Raw genomic sequence first — 7,250 nt, 5'->3', positions numbered from 1 at the left:
CCCAAATTTTATCACATCAATGAATGAGACAGAAGAAAGAGCTTGGAATGCATTTTGTAATGTGGTGCAGAATTTTCTAGGGAATAAGAAAGCAGACAGCTATGAAGAGATTGTGGAAGAGCTACTAATGAGTCTGCGAAATCTTGGATGTAGAATGAGTATCAAGATTCACTATTTACACAGCCATTTGGACTTTTTTCCAGAGAACTTGGGGATGTGAGCGAGAAACAAGGGGAGCGTTTTCATCAGGACATTAAAACAATGGAAGAACGGTATCAAGGCTGGTGGGACTCACATATGATGGCTGACTATTGCTGGAGTTTGATGAGAGACAACCCGGAAGCTGTACATCACAGATCAGCCAAGAAAAGAAAGTTCAAATAACTGCCATTTGTCATTCATCTGTGTGCCATATATATATATGTGTTTTTATATTTTGTAGTTTAATTCTGTAAGTATATTTGATTTGCTGTACATAGACTTTGTAATCTTTGTTATTCCTTGATTAAAAATATACAAAATGAAGTACCGAAAATCATGTGTTTTTATCATAAAACATTAGGAGTAATTTTCATCAAAAATTGAAAATATCTCGAAATCCTGAAGTGATAGCCATAAACGGAGTTTATATTCGTAATCAGCAGCCAAAATTTACTTAAAATATGTTTTAAAACCTTTTGCCAGAAAAATTGCGTTGACCAGTGTAATAGATCGATATTAGTGTGAGGTGGCTGCTGGACATATAATGGATGGGAGATATACATCAGAGGTGCATGTCCTCTGTTATATAAACCTGGAGTAATGCTCTAGTATACAAAGTACTAATTGTACTGGATTAATCGGCCATGACAGGTTAATTGGGAGCAGCTGAAGAGTTGGGACAGATGGCTGCTCATCATATCTCCACCCCTGGATGTGGTTCAGATTGTAAAATGGGACCTCCTTATATGGTTCTGTGTATGGAGGTGTGTAGAACTTCTAAACTGTGTGGCTCTGCTAAAGGACTGAGAAGCTGGACTCTAAGCCAAGCGGACAAACCAGCACTATTGTATAGACTTTTAGCTTCATACTTTACTTTGAGGCGGACAAGGACTGTATTTAAGTTTCCCTGTGATGTGGTTTATGAGAACTGAAATAAACTAGCTGGACTTTTAAATATAAACAGTTCTTGCGATATCTCATATCACTCCCAAGTGAGTAGCATTGTTACAATAGATGAAATAGATATCGTGCAAAGATATAATTTCACAAGCCCCTACATATAATAAACTTGCACCCCCTTCAGTGCCTTTCAGGTGGCACTAAAGGGTGCCTTGTTTAACCTAATCAATAAATCATTAAAAAAAATGACGTGGGTTCCCCCCCTATTTCTGATACCCAACAAAGGTAAAATAGATAGCTGGGAGCTGATATTATCAGGCTGGAAAGGTCCATGGATATTGGTCCTTTCCCATTCTAAAAATGCCAGCCAGCAGCTGCCCCAGATGATGCACTGATTCGTGCACTTTGCCTCGCTCTTCCAAATTGCTCTGGTACATTGCTGAGACCCCGGAGAACATGATTCGGGTAGGTTTTTACCGTCTCCTATCACGTGATCACAAAAAATGGCTGGTGCATACGCAGTGCACCTGCTGAGATGTGCCGGCCGGTACCCGGCAACAATAGGAGATTTTTCCTTTTGGTTCATATTGCTCACTGTGATAGACATTAGATAAAAATAATAATATAAAAAATATTCTTTTTCATTCTTTGCAGTTAGTGTTAGGGTTGGGGTTAGGGTTGGGTTTAGAGCTGGGGTTAGAGCTGGGGATAGGGTTGTGGTTAGGAATAAGATTGTGTTGGGGATGAGGTTGTGTTGGGGTTAAGGTGGGGTTAGGGATGTGATGGTGTTAGAGTTGTGTTTTTTGGTTAGGGTTAAGAGTTACGGTTCAGATTAGGATTGTGTTGGGGTTAGAGTTGTGGTTAAGGTTGTGTTGGGGTTAGGGTTGTGTTTAGGGTTATGGTTGTGTTGGGGTTAGGGTTGTGGTTAGGGTTGGGATTAGGGTTAGGGGTGTGTTGGGGTAAGGGTTGGGTTTAGGGCTGTATTAGGGTTGGAGTTAGAACTGGAGAGTTTCCACTGTTTAGGCAAATCAGGGAATCTCCAAATGCGACATGGTGCCCGCCATCGATTCCAGACAATTTTGTGTTCAAAAAGTCAAAGGGCACTCCCTCCTTTTTGAGCCTACCATGCGCCCAAGCAGTGGATTTCTCCCATATATGGGGTATCGGTGTACTCAGGAGAATTTGCATAACAAATTTTGTGGTCCATTTTCTCCTGATACTCGTGTGAAAATAAAGTTTAGGTTTAAAGTACATTTTTTGTGAAAAAAGATAAATGTTAATTTTTTCTTTCCATATTGCTTTACTTCTCATGAAGCATATGAAAGGGTTAATAAATTTCCTGAATGTGGTTTTGAGCACCTTGAGGGGTGCAGTTTTTAGAATGTTGTCACTTTTGGGTATTTTCTGTCATATTAACCCCCAAACTCACTTCAAATGTGAGGTGGTCCCTAAAAATTGGTTTTGTAAATTATGTTGGAAAATGAGAAATAGCTGGTCAATTTTTAACCCTTATAACTACCTAGAAAAGAAAATGTGTTTCCAATATTATGCTGATGTAAAGCAGACATGTGGGAAATGTTATTTATTAACTATTTTGTGTGACATGATTCTTTGATTAAAGGGCACAAAAATGAAAAGTTTGAAAATTGCAAAATTTTCAAACTTTTTGCCAAATTTCCATTTTTTTTCATAACTATGACACAAGTCTTATTGAAGAAATTTTAACATGAAGTACAATATGTCATGAAAAAACAATCTTAGAATCAGTGGGATGCGTTGGAGAGTTCCAGAGCTATAACCTCATAAATTTACAGTGGTCAGAGTTGTAAAAATTGGCTTGGTCATTAAGGTCAAAATTAAATTAATACAGTCTTCAACTAAGGGGTTAAAGACTGTAGAGAGTCATAATATATATATATATATATATATATATATATATATATATATATATATATATATATATATATATATATATATTTGCATGTTCTGCCCCCCTGATTCATGGTTTACTCAATTTAAACCCATGTATATGGTCATTTACTGTATATGGTCAATCTCATTCTTACTTACCCGTGTTTCGACTTCAATTATTTATCATTTCCTAAATAGTATCATAAGTGAAAAGATCCTGGGGAGGGTGATGTCAGGGGGAAAGCTTGTTTCTTCGACTGAACACTTCCTCTAAGTTTACACAGTGGAAATTCTATTGGCAAGAAAATGTCAATTTGCAGCTTTCAAAAATTTCCTCTTCAAATATAATGCAACTAAGATTTTCTCAAGATAATAAAAAAGAAATTGACTGAGTGAAAAGGTTAAATGGCACTGTGATATGAGAACTGTGGTCGTCAGTGTAATCTATGCTCTGGTAATTGGATGATGAGCTCATATGATACATTTTTGATTGCTCAGAAAGTGAATGGCATTTTGGTCGTATCTCATTAGGAAATTAACAGAAAAATATTCTTGGTCATTTTTGAAAACTGGAACAGATAAAACCAAGAAATGACCTAAGCAATAGCACTAAATGTTTACTATAAAACGATACTCTGAATGGATCTGCCTGGTAATACAAGCAAGGGCACTCATTTAACCATTTCTAAACTTCTAAACTACCCATGAACTTTAAACATTCTGCCTTGCAGTGACGTTTTACAACATTACTGTATAAAAAAGCAGCTGCATTGGATTTTACAGTTGCAGGAGTCGGGAGTTTGCCGTCAGATACAGCCGAGCTCCACAGAGAGAAGTTTATTACCAACTCTGCCTTCGCGATCGCCATATATTCCTCCTATGGACCCAGCGGTCATGTGATCACTAGGTATAAGGAGGAAGGAGGAGCTGCTGGGTCCTGAGAGACCCAGTCAGTTCTGCTATGCAGCCAGGAGGGAGGATTTCCACTGTAAATGGGACTAATATACTAGCCCTAGTTACAGGGAAAATCAGATTAAAAAAAGTATTTAAATGTTGAAATACCCACCCACCCCCCCCAGAGATATGACCTTGGAGGAAGTACTATATATGAAATAAAGAATACATTTTAAAAAGCCACTGCTTGTCCAAATTGCTGTTACTAGCAATTATTAGCCACACCCTGTCATAAATTAAAAAAAATTGTTACAGAAAGTGGAACAAATTTTAAATGTATGTTAGTTGTCCTTTGTGTTCAGTAAAAAATTAAGCAAAAATGTTCCTGGTCAGAACAGGAGTAAGTAATCTCCTGGCTTAAAGGAGTTCTTCTAGTGCAGCTCTCTTCTACATTGAAAGATCTGTGGTGATGGAGATATCCCGCCCGTGTCATCATTTTCTGAGACACAGTTTTTGGTCAATGAAGCTGGGCAGGGTTTTTTTTTTTTGCACCTTGAGCTGATGTTTTTACCGAAATGATTTTGTAGTAAATGCTTAATTTTTATTGCTTATTGCATTCTTTGGCGGTGTTGCATGTACTGAAAAACAGCAATTTTGGTGTTTAAATTTTTCTCTCATTATACCATTTACAGATTGGTGATTAATTAAATATTTTGATACATCAGACTTTTTTTTACAAAAGTGGTCTTACTGTAAAAAAATTGTTTTCCTAATTATCTATTTTTAATAAATACTTTCATTACTTTTTTATTTGAATTTGTATTTTCTTTAGGAGACGTGAATGATTTTTTTCTTTTTAATTCCACCATTTGGTTTAAAAGATGAGGACATTTCTAATTAGTGCAAATTTTTTATGGTCTTTACAATGGGGCTCACAGAAAATTTAAGCAGAGCAGTTTAGAGATATGTTCCCCCTAGAGAATCTTGTCCCTCCCCTTTGGCAAAACCTATAAAAATTCAGGCCCGGATTTAGGGGGGGCTCAAGGGGCCTGGGCCCTGGGCCACCCACCAAGCGGGGGCCTCCCACCAATATAGGGATAAATATCTCAAAACATGTAAAATACACGTCTTTTTGCTGTGAACCGTTTCTAATGATAAGGAATAATTAACAAAAGAGAAACTATTGAAAGTGTAAGGACCTGGCTACGGTCCTACATCTCAGTGGCTGGCGTAGAGCAGCAGAGTCATGGCACCTGACCTGCGTCAGCATCCACTAATCTGGCTAACCTAGCTAGACTTCCTTAGTACCCTCCCTGTACCTAATGCTTAGCTTATGGCATGTGGCAGCCTTCTCCGATCCCAACAGAAGCTTCTAGGCGCTACCTATACAGCTATATGATTGCTCCCTCGGATTAGATCAGATGACAGTTTGTTCAGCTACCTACGAGGAAGGAGGTGGATCAACGATGTCGGCACGAGAAGAGGATTCTCCACCGCGAAGTGCGGCAGGACTTCACCCTGGATCTTCAGTCACTGAAGATCCAGAGGTGAAGTGGTTCAGTCTTCACAGTGTCGCGATGGGTGGATATGATCTCTGTCTGTGTGTGTGTGTCTGTCTGTCTATCTTTCTTGCAGCTCCTCTCCTACACAGTATCATACTGTATATACAGGTCCACACTATATCCTGCATTACAGTGTGTCTGTGTATACTGTATGTATATAGTGTGGACCTGTTTACAGTATAGCGCTCTGCATACACTTCATACAGCCCCTCAGCCTCTATTCTATATACAGCCAGCACAGCAACAGCCTCTGATATATACAGGTAAACATCCTCTGATGTATACAGCCCGGCAGCAGCACCTCTTATATATACAGCCCAGCTGCATCCCTATATATATATATATATATATATATATATATATATATATATATATATATACACAGCCCAGCGGTGTGAAGCAGAAGGACTGTTAAGACAAATTAATCAGCTTGAAATTGGTATTAACACCACCTTCTGGAATGATATCCTGCAAAGAACAGATACTACTAGTAAAAATCTACAGCAAGCAAAACTCGATCTAAACACTGCTGTGGCGTTACTGACCAGCTCAAAAAACTATGTCGCATCAAAGCGTGACTCCTTCAAAATTTATGAGAAGCAAGGCGAAGTGCTGTCTGGTTCATCCGAGTATGTTCAGACGATAACTAGACACAGGTGCCGAAACGTGTGTCTCAATCCATTGGATTATGGCCATACGGAAGAAGTACAACTCAGACCTTCTGAAAAATACAGAACAGAAACTTTCTTGCCTATCAGTGATCAGTTTATCGCTTCTGTTGACCAACGTCTTCAAGCATATAAAGATATATCAAGCAAATTTAGCTTTTTTTAGTGATCTGAAAGAACTGTATTCAGACGAGCTTAAGCTTAAGTCCACAGCAGAGAAACTCGTCAGGTCTTATTCAGATGACTTGGACATTACATTTATCAATGAACTGTGTCAGTTTGTAACATTTGCCAATTTATTCACAGACGAGGAGCCAAAAGATATCAGCACTGAATTTTTCATGAACAAGCTTATCATGGAAAAGGGTGTGCAGGACAGTTTCCCAAATATTGAGATAGCTCTAAGGATATATCTAATTTTGATGGTAAACTGCAGTGGTGAGCGCATTCCTTCTCAAAACTCAAATTAGTTGAAAACCGATTAAGGACATCCATGAAGCAGGAATGACTTGCAAATTTGGCTATCATGAGCATCGAGTCAGATATACTGCGTGAATTGGACTTTAGTGACATCATTAGTGATTTTGCAGCACGAAAATCAAGGAAAGTGCATGGATTGTAAAAAATGAATGATTTTACCTGAATTACTCTGCGTAAATGATTTCTGTAAATAAACTTACGTTCGTTTCATTTTGTGTTTTTGCATCACATATTGCAACACCTTGAAAATTGGGCCTCCCTCCAAAATGGGCCCCGGGCCACCCACCTCTTAAATCTGTCCCTGTAAAAATTACTAGTAATAAATAGGCCCATATCTCTGGAACTGTGTGGTGGATATAAAAAAAGGAAAAAAATACTCAGGGAAGTTGTGGGAATAAAATAAATACAAAAGCTGGCATTTTTTTCCGTGTGAAATGTCCTCTTTAAGCCCAACAACACACTAGTGCTAATTTCTAAGGAAATGTATCACTCTGATATTAGCCACTGAACTACCAGCATCTTGTTTTAATACCATGGTACAACCTGTCAATATCACCCATTGTAGTATTACATATAAAAAGTAGCTACAACACATGCTGTAAGTAAATTACCAGAGAAGAGTCATGGGTGGAGA

Source organism: Ranitomeya variabilis, chromosome 2, assembly GCF_051348905.1.
Source record: "Ranitomeya variabilis isolate aRanVar5 chromosome 2, aRanVar5.hap1, whole genome shotgun sequence".
NCBI lineage: Eukaryota > Metazoa > Chordata > Amphibia > Anura > Dendrobatidae > Ranitomeya > Ranitomeya variabilis.
The sequence above is the reverse complement of the archived record's forward strand: the minus strand, read 5'-3'. Positions refer to the sequence as shown.